This window comes from Mus musculus, chromosome 12, assembly GCF_000001635.26.
Source record: "Mus musculus strain C57BL/6J chromosome 12, GRCm38.p6 C57BL/6J".
Classification (NCBI taxonomy): domain Eukaryota; kingdom Metazoa; phylum Chordata; class Mammalia; order Rodentia; family Muridae; genus Mus; species Mus musculus.
The window spans coordinates 99362126-99383729 of record NC_000078.6 but is presented as its reverse complement, the minus strand read 5'-3'; the positions used below and the strand labels follow the sequence as shown (position 1 = coordinate 99383729).

At 48.7% G+C, this 21604-nt stretch overlaps 1 protein-coding gene across 13 annotated transcripts in view; it reads left to right on the top strand.

Moving 5' to 3' along the window:
• The window catches only part of Foxn3 (forkhead box N3), a 373587-nt gene that overhangs the window by 179938 nt on the left and 172045 nt on the right, over positions 1 to 21604 (top strand). The gene's annotated exons all lie outside the window — the stretch shown is intronic.

Genomic DNA, 21604 nt, shown 5'->3' with positions numbered 1-21604 from the left:
TAGCTGTCTTCAAACATACACTAGAAGAGGGCATCAAATCTCATTACAGATGGTTGTGAGCCACCATGTAGTTGCTGGGAATTGAACTCAGGACCTCTGGTGGAGCAGTCAGTGCTCTCAACCACTGAACCATCTCTTTAGCCTGTTTTTTTTTTTTTCCTTCCCCCTCTCCTTTCTCTTTCTTTGATTAGGTTGAACACGCTAAGCAAGGTCATCATAGACACGGCCATGTTATGTATGCCCAGAGGGAATAGTCGTGCCATAGCATAGGAGAGTAAAGTCCAGGCTATTTCTGGGGTGCAGCATAAAGAACTCTAGAGAGTAAACAGGAGTGAGCGACACAGTAAGTGTAGGGGTGCTCTCACTAAGTCGCCTCTGGTCCTGGCCTTCGCGGTTATTCTGTTCGCCTGGTGCCTCCTGGTAGATGGGATTCATTTTGTTTTGTTTTGTTTTGTTTTGAGACATGGTTTCTCTATATAGTCCGGGCTGTCCTGGAACTCACTCTGTAGGCCAGACTGGCCTTGACCTTGGAGTTCTGCCTGCCTCTTCCTCCTGAGTGCTGACTAAAGTTGTGCACCATCATGAGTAACAATCTGACAGTTTCCCCCTTATGCATAATGGCCTCTTATTCCCGCTTTCTAGAGGATGCTGGTAACTAAGCTCTCTGCAGGAACAGTACTTGTTCTTGGGAGCCATCTCTCCTGCCCGCCTTTGGATTAACTCTTAAGGGACAGTAGTGAGTCTTCATTCATTATCTGAGAAGAGAGTATGACAACTGAGAGAATGCACCCATTAGCAAGCCTCTAGGGCATTTTCTTGATTGCCAGTTGATGTAAGGGGTCCAGCCTGCTGTGGTCAGTGCCACCACTGGGCAAGTGATCCTGGGATGTATATAAAGCAAACTGAGCAGACCAGGAGGAACAACCAGTAAGCAACACTCCTCCGGTCCTGCCTGGACTTTCCTTGATGATGAACTTCAACCTGTAAGTCCAATACAATACGCTCTTACCTCTTACAAGTTGCTTTGGTCCTATTGTTTCCTCACAGCAATAGAAAACAAACTAAGTCAAGAGGGGGTGATAGTGTATAGTGTTCTAGTCCTTGGAGCAGATCAGAATGTCATGTCTCAGCCGGGCGTGGTGGCGCACGCCTTTAATCCCAGCACTCGGGAGGCAGAGGCAGGTGGATTTCTGAGTTAGAGGCCAGCCTAGTCTACAAAGTAAGCCAGGGCTACACAGAGAAACCCTGTCTCGGAAAAAAAAAACCAAAAAAACAAAAAAGACACCCCCACCCCCACTCCCGAATGTCATGTCTCCACCCAGGGCCATAGTATTTCATTCTTTTGGTCAGGAGGCCTAAGACAGGACAGTTTCAGTGTTTTCCTTTCTGGATGTTACCAGGGCAATAGGAGGTGAGGTCCAAGCAGAATGTAAAGGAGGGATCTCTGTTCATTTGCTTCCAAGGCTACTAACCCCTTTCTAGCTATCTAACGGGAATCTTTTCATTTTTTCCCTTCTATTAAAAAGTATCATTATTTTATATGTCTAGTGTTTTGCCTGCATGCGTGTCTGTGTACCACGTGCTTGTCTGCTGCTGGTCGGAAGATGGTTCGGGACCTCTTGGAACTTGAGTTACAGACAGTGTTGCGCCACCATGTGGGTGCTGGGAATCAAACCTGGGTCTTCTGGAAGCACAGCCAGTGCTCTTACCTGCTGAGCCATGGATCCTGCCGTCTGGTGGAATTGTCAAGTTAGCATCCTCGGTGGTCCTCCCGAAATCACTGTGCTCCCTTTAGCTGTGCTCCAGGCTGATCCTGTCCATCTGTTCCTTCCAGATAGGCTCTTTCTTGGTCTGCCTGCATGAGAGAGAGATGTTTCTTGTCCTCTTAAATAAGCTAGTTATTGTTTGCTTACTTGCCCAGTCACTCATTCATTCATTTATTCATTCAGCAAACTTGATAAAGCCCCCAGCTTTCCATTTTGAAGTCTACAACTAAATATAGAAAGATAAAAAAGCAATTGTATTGTTATTACAGCGAAGCTGCTGTATACCTTTTTTGTACGTTGTTAGCCTCAGTAAAATAATTTAACCACTGGGGGTTGTAGTTCGGAGGTAGAGCACTTGACGACCATGCTTAAAGCTCTAGGTTTCGTCTGAATCCCGAGCTCCATCCACTGTTTGGCTGTGGGTGTCTGTATCTGTCTGAGTCAGCTGCTGGGTGGAGCCTCTCAGAGGACAACATGCTCCTGTCTGCAAGCATAACAGGGTATCGTTAATGATGGGTCTCAAGTTGGGCTGGTTATTGGTTTCCCATGCCTGTATTACTTGTCGACAGGATAAATTTTGGGTTGAAAGTTTTGTGGGTGGGTTGATGCCTTTATTGCTCCACGGGGGTTAAAGGATTGTGGGTCCCAAAGGGGAGAGGAACTCCACAGGAAGATCAACAGAGTCAACTCACCTGGGCCCTTGGGGGCTGTCAGTGTCTGAACCACCAACCAGAGAGCCTAACAGGCTGGGCCTAGGCCTTTCCGCTCATGTGCAGCAGATGTGTGACTTGTTCTAAATGTGGATTCTGAACTGCTGGAGAGGGGCTGCCCCAAAAGCCCTGCACATGGGTTCTTCTAGCTGGGCTGCCTTGTCTGACCTCAGTGGGAGAGGAAGTGCCTAACCTCACAGAGACTTGAAGTGCGAGGGTTGGGGGATACCCAGGGGAATACCCAGGGGACCCCCACCCTCCCAGAGGAGAAGAGAAGGGGAGGGGGAGGGGGAGGGAGGAGGATTGTGGGAGGGAGCTGACCAGGAGTTTAAAAAAAAAAAGCCCTCGGTTCAATCCCTAGTGGGTGGGACTTTAAAAACCACGATTCAGAAGGAAGCTCTAGGATGGTTTCCTTATAGTTTGAGAGAAAAAGAACAGGGCAGCTGGGCAGTGGTGGCGCACGCCTTTAATCCCAGCACTTGGGAGGCAGAGGCAGGCGGATTTCTGAGTTCAAGGCCAGCCTGGTCTACAGAGTTAGTTCCAGGACAGCCAGGACTACACAGAGAAACCCTGTCTTGAAAAACCAAAAAAAAAAAAAAAAAAAAAAAAAAAAAGAACAGGGCAGGCGAGTCGTGCTTCCTGCTGGCTGCTGTGAGACGGAAGATGGAGGAGAGGGAAAGCAGGAGCCATGCGTTTTGAGTTGGGGTCCAAGAGAGTAGGAGGGTCAGCAGTGGACGTTGGCAGGTGGCTTACAAGGGGGAAGAGGGGCTTCAACAGAGAAAGGAGGACAATATCCAGACTGTCAGGGCAAGGCACATTTCCAAAGAAGGGACAGAAAGAGCCGCTCTTTCAATTAGAACTCAGAAGAGCAGTCAGACTTGGTAATGATGGTAGTGCTGGCGACTACTCTGGGGGAGGGGCTTCTGGGGCACAAGTACATTATCTCATTAGGGGAGTAATTATTCTTCCCAGCTCCATAGCATGTCTTCCGGTGAATCAGCTTTCCCGAGGGGTGGTCTCCTGTACAGGTGATTGACAGGCCCAGTTGGATTACCTCTTAAAGGAGTTGATAGAGTATGTAGTGGTTGGGACAGCGTAGAATGTCTTGTTTCCATCCAGGCAGAGATGCAAAGCTCCCATTCTGTCCTTTGGACCTGGAGGAAGTGAGTAGCTTTGCCTTAATGAGCCTCAGCAAAACCTCCGAGCCTCTACCTTTTCCTATAGTATATAGTAGATCCCGAAAGGTCGGGGGCAAAGTTGATGCCTCCCGTTCTATGCTGGGTATGGGAATAGGGAAGTAGATGCCAGAGCCCATTTTAAGTGTCTGTCCCCAAAGGCCTCCAAGCCTGCTAATGCCTGTCTAGCTACCTAACACGGTGTGAGAGCTGCTTACAGGCTTCCCTGTCCTATGGACTCTACCTACAGAACCTCTTAGCTAGTGAAACTCCAGAAAGCCCTTTGTTGATTATTTTAATTATCTGTGTCCTGTCTCTCTCTCCTCATTGCTTTTCTGACTCTTCAAGGGTCTGGCATTGACTTCCTAGGAAGATTCTGATGTTCCTCGTGGGGGTCTCACAATGCCCCTGGGAAACGTTTTTCTTCTCTCCATCAGCATCCCCCGCACTCCCAACTGTGAAGAGCCAAGCCTCTCTCAGTGCAAAAGCCTCTTCCTCAGCACACTACCAACAGATTGCTTTCAGACCTTGTCAAGCTGCAGAGGGTTTCTTTCCATTTCAGCTGCAGGCTAGCTCTCAGCAGTGAATAATGGGAGGCTAGCACACCTGAAAAGGCCAGGGTTTGCTTCTTTCGGAAGAAGTACTGATGTTAATCCATATCCTTGTTAGGCTTCCTGTGGTGCTGGGGATGGAGCCCACGGGCCTTGTCCTGCAGTACTCGTCATGCCCACCCTTATGGTTTGCTCTGCCATATAAGTCCTGCCCATCTAAATGCTTTTGATGCTGGCAAGATGGTGGGAAGGTGTAGCCTTCATGGAAAATTCCACTGCCTTCCCAATACACCGCTTTTTATACTTGAAACAGAAACTTTTGAAATCTATTTAAGGTTGGCCAGGCACAGGTGGGGCACCCCGGAGGTGCAGGCTGGAAGGGGGTGTAGGGGGAGAACAGCCTCTGGTACCTGTGAGTGAGCCTAGGCACACAGCCTAGGCTAGTGAGACCCTGGCTTGAAACAAAACAAAACTAAACAGAGCCCCAGAAGGGAAACTGTGGAGTGTGTGCTGCTACTGTAGTGCTTATCTCGATGGCACTGTGTTTGTGGATAGGATCTGACTTCATCGGTTTTAATGTATTTGTGATTTATCTCAGTGCGTAATGAATGCCTGGACCAGTCAGTCCTTTGGATTTTCTCCCACACTGGCCTGTTTCAGACCATCAGAATTTGTTCAAGTTGTGCCTTCATCATAAGAGGCCATTAGTATCCTGTACTTAGTGGCTTCTTGAAGGGAATTATTTGGTGATGTTGAAGGTTCTTTCTAAGAACAGGCGTGATTCTTGTTGTGGGAGCTAACAGTCCAAGGAGAGAATAAAACTGAACAAGCCACCTTCAGTCCCAGAAGCAGGCCGGATCAGTGTCTGATTGGTATCATGCAAAGTCAGCCAGGGAGGCTTTCCCTTGAAAGAGCAAGGCCGTAGGAGGCGTGGAAGCCATGATGATGGGCAAGTTAATATTCCAGGGGAGGAAACGCTCCAGTGAGTTGTAAACAGAGCAGTCTTAGGTGCCCTGTGATGGGAACAGATAGGCTGAGGCACGGCTGGTGCTGAAAAGGCAAATGCTGCTGATGTAAGCAAGCTCGACAAGTATTGCTGTGCCACGGGGATGAGTCTAATGCTGTTATTTTTAGTGCATTGCTGGTTTCTGTTCAAGTGTTTCATGGTCCAGGATAGCATCAGCCACCGCAGAAATGAAGGGAAAGACAAGTAGGGTCCTGTGGAATTAGCAGGTTGAAGGGACGCTCCCTTTTTAAAATTTGATTGGCTATCTTCTACTCCCATGATCTCTTGTAGCTACAAGGAAGACTGGGAAATGTAGTTTTGATGTAAACCCCCCCCCCCCCCCCACACACACATACAATTACTAAGTCATATGGGATCTTCTGACACAAAGGTCTGGATGCAGAGACTCATGTCACTGGACTAGAGGTGTGTTGAACAGTATCAGAGGAAAGAGAAGGAGAGAGGTGGTGGCTGGAAGGTTCCATGAACAACAGTGGGGACAGCTTAAAGTCACCAATGTAGTCTTTCTTTAAAATAGTCCAGTTGAAGTTTTACTTCAAGATATTCTGGTTAAATTGCATTGACTATCTTCAAAAGCAGTAGCTTGGTAGAGGTAAAGATAGAGTGTGTGCCAAGATGGATAAGAGAAAAGCAAGAAAGTATATCGTTGAAGATAGTCGTGCCTAAAGTTGTTCTTTTAATAATAACTTGATGGTTTGCTTTGTAAGATTCCCAGCAGTTCCAGGAACAGAGCCTTTGATTTTGAGCTAGGTCTCCCGCCTGGGCTTGTTTGAGTACCTGTGCCTTGAACTCAGCAGGAGGCAGTAAATACTGGCAGAGCTGGCTGCTCCCACATCTTTCCCCTTACAGCTCCTAGGGTGTTCCAGGTCTCCTCTGGACCCTAGGGGCTCTAGTCCAGGGTTCCCCTCCACTTACAGGATCTCTTTGAAGTGTCTCTTGGAAGGCTGTGCCTGTCCTCTGGGACAAGACCTATAAGTGATTCAACTAATGTCATTAGCTTGAAGACACTCAGGAAGCAGAACCTTTGTATATGCTGTCTTAGAAAGAAAGGTCAAATCATGTGAACACTGACTCCAAGCTGCCTGGCACAGAGCCAGGACGTAACCCCCCCCCCCCCACCCCCCTGGCTCCCCCAACACTGCTGGTGTAAGTCCCGGGATGCTGGTGTAAGTCCCGGGATGCTGGGTGAGTCAGCTGTGGATGATGTCATGTAAGGCGATAGATAGTGTTTGTGCTGAGCTCGGAAGACCTCAAGGAACACGGAGTTTGCAAAGTAAAAATTAACTCTTATTTGCAGAAAAAAGTAGCCTCCCTTCATTTAACAACGAACAGTTCACAAAGGCCGTACCTGTCAGACACTGGGTGATCTAGACTGTCCTAAGGATGGGGGGTGGAAGATGAGCTAAACAGCACTTCATTACGTGGGCCGGGCAGGTAGTGATGGGTGCGGTGAAGAAAGTTAGAGGGAGGAGATGCAGTAGAAGGGAACAGGAGGGCGGTGAGTTCAAGAGGCTCTTCAGAGGAACTGGCTGGGCGCGCCTTGGACAGCAAGACAAAGCCCTGCGAAGGCTCTGAGGTGGTAATGGTTGCGAATGTCCAAAGAGCAGCAAGAAGGCTTCAGGAAATCTATAGAAGCAGAATTGGACATTTAAAGGGACAGGAGCAGAGTATTGGCCTTTGAGTGGTGACGGTTACTCTGGCGTGCTTCAAGATCGCAGTCTGTGGGTGCAGGTACGTGGGCACATTTGGGTGGAGAGGTAGGGTAGGAATTTGTTAGTGTTCAGTTTGAGATAGGGTTTTTTTGTTAGAAACAGGGTCTCACTATGTAACCCTAGCTAGTCTCCGATTCACAGAAATCCACCTGCCTCAGCATCCCGAGTGCTGAGATTAAAGGTTTGTATTACCATGCCGAGCCTCAATGTTTTTGTCTGTCTGTCTTCTGTCTGTCTGCCTGTCTCTTTTTTGAGCTACCGTTAAACTATCTAAGTAGAGCCTTCAAGTTGAATGTTTGCTGTATGAACATGAAGCTCGGTGAAAGTCAGGGTCCAGGTGTAAGTTAGGCAATGCAGAGGCAATGGAATAACTAAGAAGTGCACAGGGAACGGAACCAAGAGTTCCTGGATTACCTCTCAGTCAGAAAGAAGTCCGATCTCTGTTTTAGCTCTTTGCTTTCTGCAATAAGGATGCAAATCCTAAATGTGTTTGGAGTAGCTCTGCATCTCCTATGTGATGAGAGAAAGTGCACTCCAGGACACATCCGTTTAGCATCCTATTTAGCAAAGTCCCCTACCCCAAGACTTCGGTGAGTTCTCTGCCATCTGGTCCCTGGCCAGAGAAGGACTTTTTTTTTTTTTTTTTTTTTTTTTTTTGTATGTGCGTCTCCATAGCAACGAGTGTGCAGTTGATATGGAAAGTAAGCAGTTGCCTTAGCAACAGAGATACTGATGTGGTGGCTCCCTTGCTTTCCTGGTAAGCTGACCAAACTAGTTCAAATGCATTATGAAGGGCTACACACACAGGCTGGCCCTGCTGGTGTAAAACTAGCCTAGCTTTAAGAGAGATCGCAGCCCTTCCCCCTTCCAGAGGAAGGGCGCTCAGTGGTAATAAATCAGACAAAAATAGTTGCTGTCAGTTGAAATAGATTATAAGAGGGTTTTCCTAGAGGAGTGGTTTTGTTTGGTTTGACAAAATGCTATAGTCAGAGAATATTTGGTTACAAGGAAAAGAAAGCCACCTCGGTTGGCTTAAGTAAAAGAACATCTATCTTAGGGATGTAATAAGCAGTCCAATAGGCCAGAGCCCAGGAGCAACACAGCTCACCTCAGGTCCGCTGTGCCTGGAACTGGTCCTGTCCTTCTGAGACCACGTGGACACTGAGCACTGCTCTTCTCTGGGTATCTGGTCTGGCTTCATGGTTTCTTCCACATGGCTCTCAATGTCTGCCAACTCCCCACCCGTGTCTTGCTGTACTGGAATGTGTGTATCTGTGTCTGTGATGAGAGTGATCTAGACCCAGTGTCCAGTAAGCAGGCGCCCACCCTCATCCTTGTGTGGCATGCTTGTCATCGTCATTCCAGATGAGTCAGGTGTTCAGCCCTGGGCAGAACAGGGACATGGCTGAGAATTTAGGATCGCTGTTGGGAAGGCTGTCTCTCTGGGGCTCTATAGAGTGAGCCCTAACCTTAAAATACCCTCGTAATGAAATATTTCTGTTTCCCATCCTCAGAAACCATTTTATTACTGAAAATAAAAACATCAGAAGCCTTGACATGGTGACACACGTCTGGTTGTCATCCTTAAATTCTAGAGGCACCAGTTTGGGTTACACAGTAGGACCTCATTTCCAAAGCAAGCAAGCAAACAGTCCAACACTCACTTTTGAGGAGTTAGTGCTGGGCTGTTGGAGGTGATGGATATCAGCACACTGGGCAACTTTAGGAGTGTCGCAGGAACCCCTTCTGCTTCTTTACAATGTAGTGATGGTTAGATCTAACAGTCAGTCTGACAGGACTGAGGCTCACCTGGAAACAGAGTCTTAGTGGGAGACTCTCTGGATCAGGTTTTCCCATGGGCATGTGTAGGAACTCTATTGATTATGCTTACCCACTATGGGTGGCACCATTCCCTAGGCTTAGAATTCCTTGGCTAGATAAAAGGGAGAGAGCTAGCTGAGCACTAAGCATTCTCTCAGTGCTCTTGACTGGATGTGACAAGATGCTTCAAGCTCCTGCCACTTGACTTCCCTGGGATGGTGAACTGTGACCTGGAATTGTGAAGTGACACCTATCGTTCTCCTAATTGCTTTTGTCAGTGGAGGGTATCAGAGCATACGGAAAGGAGTCTGTGTTGCATGCCTGCGAAGTTTTCACCTTTCTCTCACTCCCGTAGACCTGCAGTGGCTGCCCCACAACAACCCCAGCGTTCTTTGGTGTCTCCTCCTTCCTGCCAGCTGTCCTCAAATGGCCTATGGTCACGGGGTTGAGCGAACTCAAGGCCCCTGATGTAGGCAGGAATGAATGCCAGCTGTCTAACACACATTGTCCTGGTTTTCCAGATCGAGGGATTGAGCAATCCACCACCGTGTACCAGCCATGTCACCGTACTGTCTTTCAAAATGGGGAGAAATGTGATAGATTATTCCATCCCAGGGACTAGTGATACAAAAACTTCACAGAACTCCGGTAGTCAAGACTGGGTGAGAATTAAAACAGACCAGGAAGGCACTGGGTGATTGCCAAGGGGTTGGCCAGTGGCCAGAGTTACATGGGTTGAAGCTTTGGCGGCGCAAATGGCCCATCCTGGATAGCAGTGCCACTGGAGGGGCCTGAGGAGAAGAAAGGATTGCATTAGCAGCTGTCAGAAGGAGGGCGCTGCAGGCCACCAGCGATGGCTGTGACGCAGAGGTGGAAATGACACTGAGTGTGAAAATTGGGATCAGAACTTTCCACAGGGGTCTGCTGGGGCTCTGTGGAATGGTGAGAACCATTTGTATTCAGGGTCTTACGGCTTCACAACAACTGTAAATTAGATAGCACAGGCTTTTTACACGGTGGAATTAGAGGCTCAGAGAGCATCGGAGACTTGCTGAGAGTCTGGGCTACCTTCTGAGACTTTCTTCAGTATGGAGGCAGATGGTTCCTGTGGCTGGGAGAGACAAGGGGGTTTGGGAAAGGGGCCAAGGTATACCGCACCTTCTTGCATGCTGTGCTGAGGGGCTAGGACTCTGTCCTGAAAGCAGTTGGGCTGGGGACCTGGCTCAAAGCTTGTAGTGTCCTGAAGGCGGTAGGGAGCCAGTAGTTGTTCCTGAGTGCAGTCTCCATGTGCCTTAGCTTCCTGTGTCTACTATAGGAAGAATTTTTGTTGCCTAGAAATTCATGGAGAGAAAGACCATAGCTGATACTCAGTGCTATCCATAGGGTTCACTGACCTGGGCCAGATTCCATTCCTCCCCTCCCCTCCCCTCCCCTCCCCTCCCCTCCCCTCTCCCCTCCCCCACCTCCCTTCCTATCTGGACCCGCCCCCTTTTATCTCTCAGTAGAAAACACATAGACCTCCAAGGGATAATAATAAAATATAATGTAATAAGATAAAACAAGAACAAACACATTGGAATTGGACAAAGCAAGTGAACAGAAGGAAGAGGGCCCAAGAGAAGGCACAAGAAACACAGACCCACTCATTCACACATTGAGGAGTCTCACAAGAACACCAATCTGGAAACCATAATATATAGAGCAGGCTTTTCACACAGAGGAATTAGAGCCTCACCTCCTCTTCTACAGGGTTCCCTGAGCTTGGGAGGGGATTTGATGGAGATATCATGTTTTGGGCTGAGCGTATGGACCAGATTTCTATTTAAACAAGGAAAGGTCTTCAGATGCTGGGTTCTTATTTTAAATGCTTTCTTCTTATATTTACTTAATGGTTCTTGTTTTGATTGATGGTGGATTTGTCCTGTTGGTTTGAATCCTGCTGACCATTCTGTTATTTCATGACTTATGGAGCAATGGAATGAACCCCCTCTCAGCTCCATCCTCAGGGTTTGGTGGTTGGAGGTTCAGGGGTATAGGACTACAGGGGTAGTGACCCTCTTGTTCTTTGGGATTCAACCACAGATACTGAGGTCTTAATTGATGCAGGGTTTGTGCTGAGGGCATTGGAGGACACAAAGTATGTAAGCTGGGTTCTGGTGGGATGCTTTGGGTGGCTCTGGACACTCCTGTCTTCAGCCCCACACCTGGTGACTCAGTGAGCTCCTTTGCTTCTGCCCCTGAGTGACTCTCCATCTCCTCCTTCCTAGCACACTATCCTTCATCTCTTGCTTTTGAGTTACCTACCTACTCTTTCCTGTCTCCCCTGGTACTCATCACAGAGCCACCAGGCCAGGTCAGCACACAGCCCTTTTTGCTCTCTATTGCCTGGAGTGATGTGTCCTGCAGTATGTCTCAGATCGCCGGCTCTTAGAATAACAGATTTCATGAACTTAATAAGAACCTCTGAGCTGTTGTATGGGAGTTGGGCATATTCTCTCTCTCTCTCTCTCCCTCTCCCTCTCTCTCTCTCTCTCTCTCTCTCTCTCTCTCTCTCTCTCTCTCTCTGTGTGTGTGTGTGTGTGTGTGTGTGTGTAGAAGCCAGAGGTTGTCATCACTGTCCTTTTTAATCGCTGTCCTTGTGTTTTGAGACAAGGCCTTTGACTGAACCTAGAGCTTGCTGATTCGTCCTGACCCGAGAGCACCAGGGATCCCCTTGACTCTGCCTCCCCAGTGAAGGAGAGTCACCACATCTTGTTTTAACACTTGGGTCCTCATGCTTGTGTATGAAGCAGCTGCCCAGCCCAGGATATCTGCTTTTAAAGCTTCTCACATGGTTATGCAGAACTGTGTAGAGCAAGGGGAACTTCAGGGTTCTGAGTCCTGTCTTTCTATTTTAATTAGGTAAGATTTTAACGATGCCCAGTGAGCTGTACTGTACAGTGTAACTCAAGTAATGGATTACTGTAACCTATAGCGTTTCATTCTCAATTATGTGAGATAACTTTTATCAAATCTGATACATCCCTTTCTATTGCAAGAGGACTAAAAGGCACACGTAGCCACAAAACCACGTAGTTATAACGCCAGACTCCCATTCCTGTCTATCATACACGACTTTAGTGTTATAATACACCTGGCTGTCCAGCAGGTCACCCACTCAGGGCTTAGTCACGTGATCTCACTGTTGCTTCTTCCAGGGCCCCTCCCTTCTTTAAGGACTCTGTTTAACTAGGAAGGGCATGGCCTTGTGCTTGTTTTCCTTTGTATGTCTTTTCACGGAATTGTTTTTATAAGTGATTTATCACTTCTGCTCTGACCTCTGAGACACTCAGGCCTGGGTGCTTCTTTGTTTCATTAATTACACAGAATGTCCTGAAACATTAGTCTTTGCCTGTGAGTTGGCACTTAACTACTGGTGAGATGCACACAGGTCCTTCCTGTGACATGGGACCTGTTTGTTCCTTCTGGTATTAGGTAGAAAGTTCTAACCTTCCTTAGAAGGAATGGCAACTGTGACCCATGGAGGTGTGGGGTGTTGTTGTTGTTGTTTGTTTGTTTTTAAATTTTACCTAAGTATCTGTTTTGAAGTCTACGTTCATTAGTTTTGGTTTCTGGCTTATTTTTGAGGATTTCCTTCATCCGTAGAGATAAATTTGATAAGGTTCCTACCCAGAAACAGGATTTATAAGTAAGAAAGTACTGGCCTCATTCCTGAGTGGTGCCCTAAACTTCTTAGAACTCATTCATTTAGCCAGTGTGGACTTAAGGCATTAGCATAGGCTGTGTCAGGCATGGGGAAGGAAGATGAAGAGCATAGACCCTGTCTTGGGGAAAGTCCAGCCTAGTAGGAGCAGTGAACTCCCAATGTAGTGGTTGTGTAAGATTGCATATACTTTTCTCCTTGGGTCCTTCTGTGAGAGGGTGCAGGAGTGACTGTGGCTTCTTGGTTTTTATGCAGACTGATGATGGTAAGAGAGTAGGTGACTCACAGTGCACTGGCCCAGGTGTCAGGAGAGCTGGGTTCTAGAGCTGTGTTCTTGGGCAAGTTCTGTACCTCTGCCCCCACAGACAGCTCCATGCTTCTCACGCTTCCTTAGTGTTAACTTAGTAACAGTGAGGAGAGTGGGTCCATACCCAGGCTTCCAGACTACCTGCCACGGAGACCTCTCATCCTCCCTGTGTGCGCCTAGACAGACACAGGGGGTGAGTCCTGGACTTCTGTCAATGTCAGACCGTTGTCACACAGACTCTTGGGAATCAGCGTTTGGAGCCAAGTCCTTTCTTTGCAGTGTTAACTCTGCTGAAGACCCCCTCCCTACAGCAGCAAAGTGGCAGGGCTGCGTGTGTCCTTCTAAGGCCTTTCCCGCAAACGCATCCTGGAGGCTACACAACTGAGGAGTCGATAGCTTTGATTCGTCAAGATCCTGTGTGTCCTGGGGGCCTCTCCCATTGCCTGTGTAATTCAGTCAGCAAGTGGGAGCCAGGTTTTCTGAACATGAAGTCTTAGGGGACCCCTGGCTTAGATAAGGACAGTGACATCAAGTGTCTTCCTCTTAACCTACCGGAGTTCTAAGTCCAGCTGTCACCATGCAGGCCCATAGAACACACACATCTGGCCAGATGTAGTCTGGTACATGGACCAAGGGTTTTGGTTTTTGTCCTTTCTGCCCCCTCTGCTTTCTCTCTCTCTCTCCATTTCCTAATGATGTCTCCTTTATCACAGGTCTAAGAAAACACTAGGTGAAGCTGGGCCTCTGTATGTTCCTGGTCTGCATAGGTCTGACCCCTGAACTGTCTTTTTTCCTTGTGGTTGTTGGTAGCTGTCACTCTGTCCTCTCTGGCTCTGGGGACAAACTTGTGGCCTCTGCAGCTGTGATTGCTTGCCAAAAGGCTCTTTATTGTGTTAGCTGCCCTGGATTGTGAAGGAATCCTGCTCAATCTTCTCCTTGCTGTGAGAAGTGTTTGGCTGATGTGCCTTGTGCTAGTTCTTAGCCCTGTATGAGGGGTAGAGGTTTGTTGGGACAGCTCCACAAATTCCCCAGCCCCAGCAGATCATGGGCATGCTTGCCTTCAGCCCTGGACGGCCAAGCTGGATTGCAAATCACCCATTCAGACAGGAGCTTAGTCACATGATCTCACTGTTGGATCTCCCAGGGTGCCTTGGATTTATTTTCCCGAGTGGGACTTAAAGGCTGAGTTGAGTCCTTCAGCAAGATGTATATATTGCCTTCCACTCTCTGGTTGGTTTCTGTGAGTATGGCCTTCTTTGGGAATAGGTCTTTGAAGATATAATCAAGCTTAGAGTGGATTGGGATGGTCCCTATCTACTGTAGGGGAGAGACCCCCAGACACACAGGGAGAATGCCAGGTAAGGTTAGCGGCAAGCTCCTAGAGCTATCAGAAAATACACTTCTCCATGGCCTTAATACCCAGCCTTGGCTGTATTTTGTGACTGTGGCCCTAGGAAGCAGATGCAGTGGTAAAAGAAGGAGCAAGAAGAGTAGGGTGCCTGCCTGTGCCAAGACTGGCAGCACAACCCCTCCCCCCCTTTGCAGGAAAGGTCCTTGAACTTGAGGCAGGTGAGGCTAACTGTGTGCTCCATAGTATCGATGAGGCTGAGGCTAAGAGAGGTGTTTGTAGCCACACAGTGGGGCTGTTGGTAGGTAGGTTTGGGTCCGAACCCTGGTGTGTCTCCTGAGCTTAGAACCTTACCTGGCTTCTGCTGAGTCTATCCAAGGGAGTTCATTAGGAACCTGGATGTGTTTGCACTGAGGCGGAAGAAACCAGAGAACGAGGGGCAGAGGCTTCCCGGTGTTTCCCTCGCGGGTCCACAGGCACTGACGCTGAGTGGGGAGGTGCAGGGTGCATGGAGTCTGGCTGGGACCCTTGCTTACTTGCCAGGCACCCCAAACTGCTCTGCCCTTCCTTCATCACTCCTCCTTCCCCTTCCTCCTCCTCTTCTTTCTTCCCCCCAAATGAAATCATTTTTAGAAAACTGCCTCCCCCCCCCCCCCGCCCCCCCATGGGGGATGATAGTAGGGGGTGTGGCTTGGCTTTTTGGTTTGCAGATTTTAAAAGGAGTTATCCTATTTAAAAAAAAAAAACAGAAATTATCCTGCAAAGTACACTGAATACTTGGGAAAGGAGCACGGACTCAGTCCTCCCTGGCTTTGACCTCTGTAGACCTCTAGTGCTGAGCGCCCATCTTGCAGGGTCACCTGTCCCCTGACCTGCCTCTGCTGTCCTGTCCAGGGTCAGAGCACTGGACCTGGAGGGTAGGCCTTGCCTCCTGGATACTGGAGGTGTTAGCACTCCCGGGCACACTTTAAAGAGGTAAATTCCGTACAGGTGCCTTATGTGGAGTCAGGGTAGCCCTGGTTTGGGAAGCATCTTTTTCCACACTGGTCCTTTGGGTGGGGACATAAAGTCACGTGCCCCAGCTTGCACAGCCGTGAAAGCCGGAGTCAGTCGGACTCCTGGTACGGAATGGAGGGCCTGGCTGGAGTCCTCTGGAGTTTCGAATGTATTGACTACTTTGTTCTTGATGATACAATATCTGCATGACCTCAGTTTTCTGAGCTTCTGAAGGCACTTTTGTTGAGTTTAGTAAGAGCTTGTTATTTCTGAGAAACGCTTGTGGTCTGGACCCCAGGCTGCCTTTGGAGCATGGCGCTGACTCCTGTCTTCAGACAGAAGGTCCGGGCAGGGCTGGCACTGGGAAGCTAGGTAGTTTCCTAGGTTCAGGGTGACCTGTTAGGTCTCAAACCAGGGACAAAGAGCTAACTGAGGTGCCTGCCAGCTACTTACTCCCAACATCCCTCAGTCCCTGCCTGCTCCCCGGTCCTCTGGGCCCATAGATAACTCAGCCATTTTGGTTACACCAGTCTCATCCCGGGCCTCTCCTCGATCGGAGGCTCCTCTCTTGCTCTCCTCCCCGTCTCTGCTCACATGGCCCTGCACTTGGACTCTTCCAGATGCCTCTGGCTGTTTTCTCCCTCAGTCTATAATAATAACACCACACCTGGAAGCAGGCAGGTTCCCCTTCTCCACGCATGACCCCTTTCTCTTAAGTTTTTTACTCAGTGGTGGAGATGACCAAAGAGACTGAACTTAATACAGTTCCCTACCACCCTCCCTGGAATGTGGCAGGCTGTACCCATTCCAGGCACCCATTATGTGTACCTTAGGGGCGGGAGAGAACTTTGAGGAAGCTGTGGCTCCTTCAGCTCACCTATTCCGAGGCTTTCTGAAGTTGTAAGTACAGGGACTGTTGAGCAGAGCTGGGCTCCCAACGTCTGGACTAGCCTGTGTGAGGGCCTCCTTCCCCATCGGGCTGGCTCCCGCCCTTGTCCTCGGGGACTTCAGAAGTGCTGGGAGCACAGGTGGTTTCTGGGGATTCGGTGGTAGGAACTGATTCAATTACTGAGGCACTTCTTTGGACCATTTTTATTTTCTTTAATACCTGGTATTTTACTTTGCTAGGCTTCCCCCCACTCCCCGAATAAAGGCACATTCAATAATAAGAATTCTTTACCATCTAATACAAAATGATACTGCTTGTCAGCTTGAAGAAAAAGCAAATTGTCTGCTTAGTGTTTTGGGATTTCCTCTTCTTTTTTTCCCCCCCTCCCTTATAAAGGGGGAAAAAAAGCAGATTAGAGAAAATCCTTGAACATAGTCTCCTGATTGAAAAATATATCGCTGGGTTTCCTTGAACATAGTCTCCTGAATGAAAACTGTATCGCTGGGTTTCGCCGCTCCATCATTTTCTTAAAGCAGCAGTTGTCCTCATTTAGAACACATTTCTGTCTTCTATCCCAGCTTTGAGAAAGCTTTACAGACGCTTTACCAGTGTGTGTTTGTGTGATTGTTTGTTTGTTTCAAAATTGGGGAAAAAAAACAAGCAAAAATCTCACAAATGATCTTGAGACAGGCAGACATTGGAGATAGAGACACAAGTCCTTGGTGACTGAGTGTCCTTAAGCAAGATCCTTGTTTTGAGTTTGGATCTGTGGTATGGGATTAATGAGGCCTCTCACGTGGTTGTTTAAAGAATGACGCGGTGGCACAGCCCTTCACTACAGTGGGCACGGTGAGCACCATGCTGGTGGCTGTGTTCTTTGTGTTGGTGCTGTGGACCAAATTATGTTCTTCCAAAAAAGTTTACGGAGAGACCTGACCTCTACCGTGTGTTTGAGGTGGGGCTTTTAGAGGTGAGGTCAGATGAGGCGACAAGAATGGCCGTGATCACGGGGCTGGAGAGATGGCTCAGAGGTTAAGAGCACTGACTGCTCTTTCAGAGGTCCTGAGTTCAATTCCCAGCAACCACACGGTGGCTTACAACCATCTGTAATGGGTTCTGATACCCTCTCCCCGTGTGACTGAAGACAGCTACAGTGTACTCACATAAATAAAATAAATCTCAAATAAAAAAAAAAAAAGAATGGTTGTGATCAGACTGGATGGGTGGCTTTGTGAGCGGCGAGAGAGATAAGATTGGTTTTCTTATAAAACAGAGGGAGAGAGAGACTTCTTCTCACCTGTGTGGTCCTGTGCACGACACCCGATAAAGGTCGAGTGGAGACTGAAGGATGGCAGTCTTGGCGCCAGGGAGAGAGGTCTTATCCACAGGTGGACCTGCTAGTTGGACTTGAGCTTCCAGAGCTGGGAGGAATGTCTGCTGTGTGATCCGCCTACTCAGTCTGTGGCATTGTGTACGGCAGCCTGAGCGAGCAGGAAGATGGAGCCCGCTCACCTTTGCCCTAATTAGAGGCTGCTTCCTTCAGCAGGTCTGCTGCATTCCACCAGGGAGCAGGTGACTCTCCATGCCTCAGGGATGCCGTAGGGATACCTTCTCTTTCTCTCCGGTGGCCTCAGTGAGCGTGACTTTGACAGGAAATAACTAAGACATAATTCTGGGGTTGGCTATACCCCACTCTCCTTACCCCCCAACTCCACCCCAAACACTCTGCATTGGAGATCTGAATGTTTGGGTCCCTTACTTAGTAGTTCCTGATGCTTTGGGGTGCCCAGGGCATCTGCGTGTGACCTATACCCAATGGGCTTGCTGAGTCTGGAAGGATCCAGGGTTCAGGGTTCGATGTTCAGACCTTTGTGTGTGTACACCCTGGTCTTTCTCCATGGTGAGCTGCTTAGTCTAAGTTATTTTTGAGGTGTGTTTCTTTTTTTCTCTCAGGTACAAGCTGCGTTTCAGAACCAAAGAGAGTATTGGTTTCTTTTTGGCCTCAGTCTTTGTTAGTCAGAGAGAAATTTCACACACATACACCATTAATACATTGGGCCTTTAAAAAAGATCAGCCATGAGGTGTCTAACTTAAGTTCCAGGTGATAAGATTATAGCTTTTGACCAATAATCCTGCATATACACATTGGCAATATCCCTAGTAGCATGCTTATAGCACACATACGTGCATGAACGCCTGAGTGTGTGTATGCGGTGTGGGTGTCTCTGTGTGTATGCGGTGTGGGTGTCTCTGTGTGTATGAGTGTGTCTGTGTGTGTGTGTGTGTGTCTGTGCGTTTTCTACCTTCCTCCTTGTTTGTGAAGGTCCCTGTTGTCTGTCTGTTGGGCTGTGTCAGCGAGTGTAGCTGCCTCTCTGGTGTTCATGGGTTCTCCTGCCCCTGCCTCCCTTGGCCCTTCACTGTGATTACAGATGGTCATACTACACTACACAGCTGACTTTTACATGAGGTTTTTGGTTTTGTTTTTTTTGTTTTTGTTTTTTCGAGACAGGGTTTTTCTGTATAGCCCTGACTGTCCTGGAACTCATTCTGTAGACCAAGCTGGCCTCAAACTCAGAAATCCACCTGCCTCTGCCTCCCGAGTGCTGGGATTAAAGGCATGTGCCACCACGCCTGGCGGGAGTTTTTGAACTTGGGTCCTCATACATGCACAGTAAGTGCTCTAACCCCTTGGGCCATCTCCCCAGCCATCTACTTCCTTTTAATAAGGAATCCCATAAGTCATAAGGTCTATTGCAAGTAGGACATTGAAAATAGACAGACCCCGTAGAGACGAGGAAAGGTCATCTTGCAGAGGGCCACCAGGAACTAGGGATTACACAGAAAGACGGTCCCTAGAGCCTTCAGGAGCATGCCTCTGACAGCCTCCTGATTGCAGGTTTTTAGCCTATGAGAAAGCAGATGTCTGCTTTTAGGCCCCTGAGTTAACACTCATCTGTTAGCAAAGTCTGCAGAATCCAGACACCGACACTCATGTTTTTACTTAAAACGCAGCCTTCCCTTTACTCGCTGAGGCTCACTGCACCCCACCTTATCAAGAGAAGCCCAGCGTGTCTGATGATGAAGCCACTGTGCCGCTCATCGTGGAAGGAACACGGCATTTCCCTGTTAGTCAAAATTTAGACATTGATAAAAAAAAAAAAACCCTGCTTTTCCAATTAATAGGTGAAAGCATATGAATCACTTGGTGTGTTTGTGAGACGTTGTGAGACATATGTTTAGCCCTGACCCCCTGAGCTCTCACTGAAATCATCAGGACGCTGGCCTCTGCAGTGTCATCCACAGATGGTAGGGACTCCAGCCAAAACACCGAGGACGGAAGGAGAGAGGCTCAGCCCGATACCCTGAACTACTCCAGTGCTCTCAGCAGTAGGCTGTCGAGGGGACATTGGATGGTCACTGTCAGGCCACCCACCCCCACTTCTCCTGTGCTAGACCCAGCAGGCCCCTTCCTTTCCCATGGCAGACTCTCTTTAGAGACCATACCTTAGATGATCTTGTTCAAGGTGACCTCTAAGATTTTGCTCATCTCTTCTCGGCAGCCAATCCTACCATCTTTGTCAGGCATTTTTCACGTTATTTAGTGGCCTCAGCTTTCCACAAAGTGAGTGCTTATTGTCCCACTTTATCCACAAAGAGACTGACAGGTAATCTGTCACGTGGCAACCAAACCCAACTCCTTCGAAAGCTCAGTATGCCACCAGTCCAACTCTGGGGAGCAGTTGTGTCAGGGCAGGGGCTGGATCTGAGAACGCAGATGGACGTACAATGCCTCTTAGAGAAATAACCCGTGGGAGAGGACAGGGATACTCTTGCAACAGAATGGGGAAGGCGGAGGGCACCTTACTGGGAATGGCTTGATTGACATCCAGGCCTACCAAGTTAGAGTATTTTCTGAAAGAGCTTTGGAGAGTCTAGATGATGACCAGGAGGGGAAGGAGGCAGGGTGACGGTTAGACCATCCAGAAGCCTATGACGGCTTAGAGTCCAGCTATGGCCAGAGATCCCAGGAGGAGCAACGTGGATTGATTGTATTAGCAGCAGAGGGAGGGGCAGGTGGTTTCCAGCTGCCATTATAGAGGTTGGTGTCCCAGGTGCTGTTGGTGGGGCAGGCAGACAGGGAAGAGGAACAATGTGGGACCAAACCCTCTGGTGAGGGTGTGAGCACACCATGGGGGCGGGCAGAGCAGGAGGAGAGTGAGTTTGTTTGTGTGGCTGGTTCCAGGGAAAGGTGTGTGTGTGTGTGTGTGACCTGGTGGTGGCAGATCAGAGCACAAAGGGGTCATCTGAAGAGGATGCTGGAGAGTGGGAGGTGTGTGAGGCTGAGACACACAAGGTTGGGAATAACCGAGGATCATGTGAAAGACTGGGTAGGGCTGGTTTGACTTTCATTTAAGCACACATTTTCCAGACCGAAGATGCCAGGATGCCTGGACTTAGCTGCACGTGTCACATGGTTGGGGTGTGGTGCAGTGGTAGAGTGTGTTGGGGAGATCTATCTGGTCACGTGCTAGATGTTGGAAGGGCTTCAGGAAACTAAGAGCAAATGTGTTCTCCACATGGCTGTAGGCCTTCAGCATCAGATAAAAAGAGTGGTGACTATGGTAGGCAGCAGGGGTTCCGATACCTCTGTGGGGGGTCTCGCAGGAAGGGAACTTTCTCCTGTGGCCACTAGTTTGACTCCAGTCTGAGCATCTGGAGGAAATTGGGTGACACTGAAAGGTCCACGGTCCTGGAGCTGATGCTACTGTAGGCTCCCTGTGGAAGGGTGGATGTTCAACATGCAGCCTCGGAGAGCAGGTGACCACCCTGCCTTTCACAGGAGAGGACAAGTGAGGTGTGTAGATTGAGTCACCTTAGCATTGGGCACAACACTGGACAGTTCTGTCACCACATAGCTGTCTGAGGTTCCTCAGGAAAGTTGACAGCCTCCCAGCTCCAAAGTGTGTAAGGATTTGAGGCTGTTAATCAGTTTTCCAGTTTTCCACCATTATATCAAATCTCTAAGGAAAGCTGCACTTGGATTCGCAGTTTTGGGAGTGTTAGTCCATGATTGACTGCACCCATTGCTCAGGGTCTGCCCTGACATAGCACACCACACACAGCAGAAATGTTGTTCTGAGCAAGGCTTCACTTGCCTGTGAAGTGATGTTGAGAGAAAAAAGGAGTGTCAGTGCCCCACTTAAGGGCATGACCCCGGTCACCTGACCTCTTCCCAGGCAACACCTGTTAAGGCTGTTCCCATTTCCCAGTGACACTGTCCTTCAGTACTCAGGTCTTCGAGGGACATTTAAGACACAAGAACAAGCCTTTGGTATTCTTGGAAAAATAGGACTCACCAAGAGGTATTGGCTACAAGCAAAAAGCCTTGGGATATGAGGGGCGTGGGGAAAGTACCAGTCTGCAGCAGAAGTCAGCTTGTCATCTCTGCAGAGCTGAGTGAGTGTGTGGTGGGTTATGCCCTCGCCCATGCCCTGGAGCAGCCATTCCTGGTGGGGTGGGGGTGGGGGTGGGGTATCCCCGGGACACTCGGGCTACACAAACAGCCGCATTCATGCTCTTGAGGCAAACTCTTCCCAG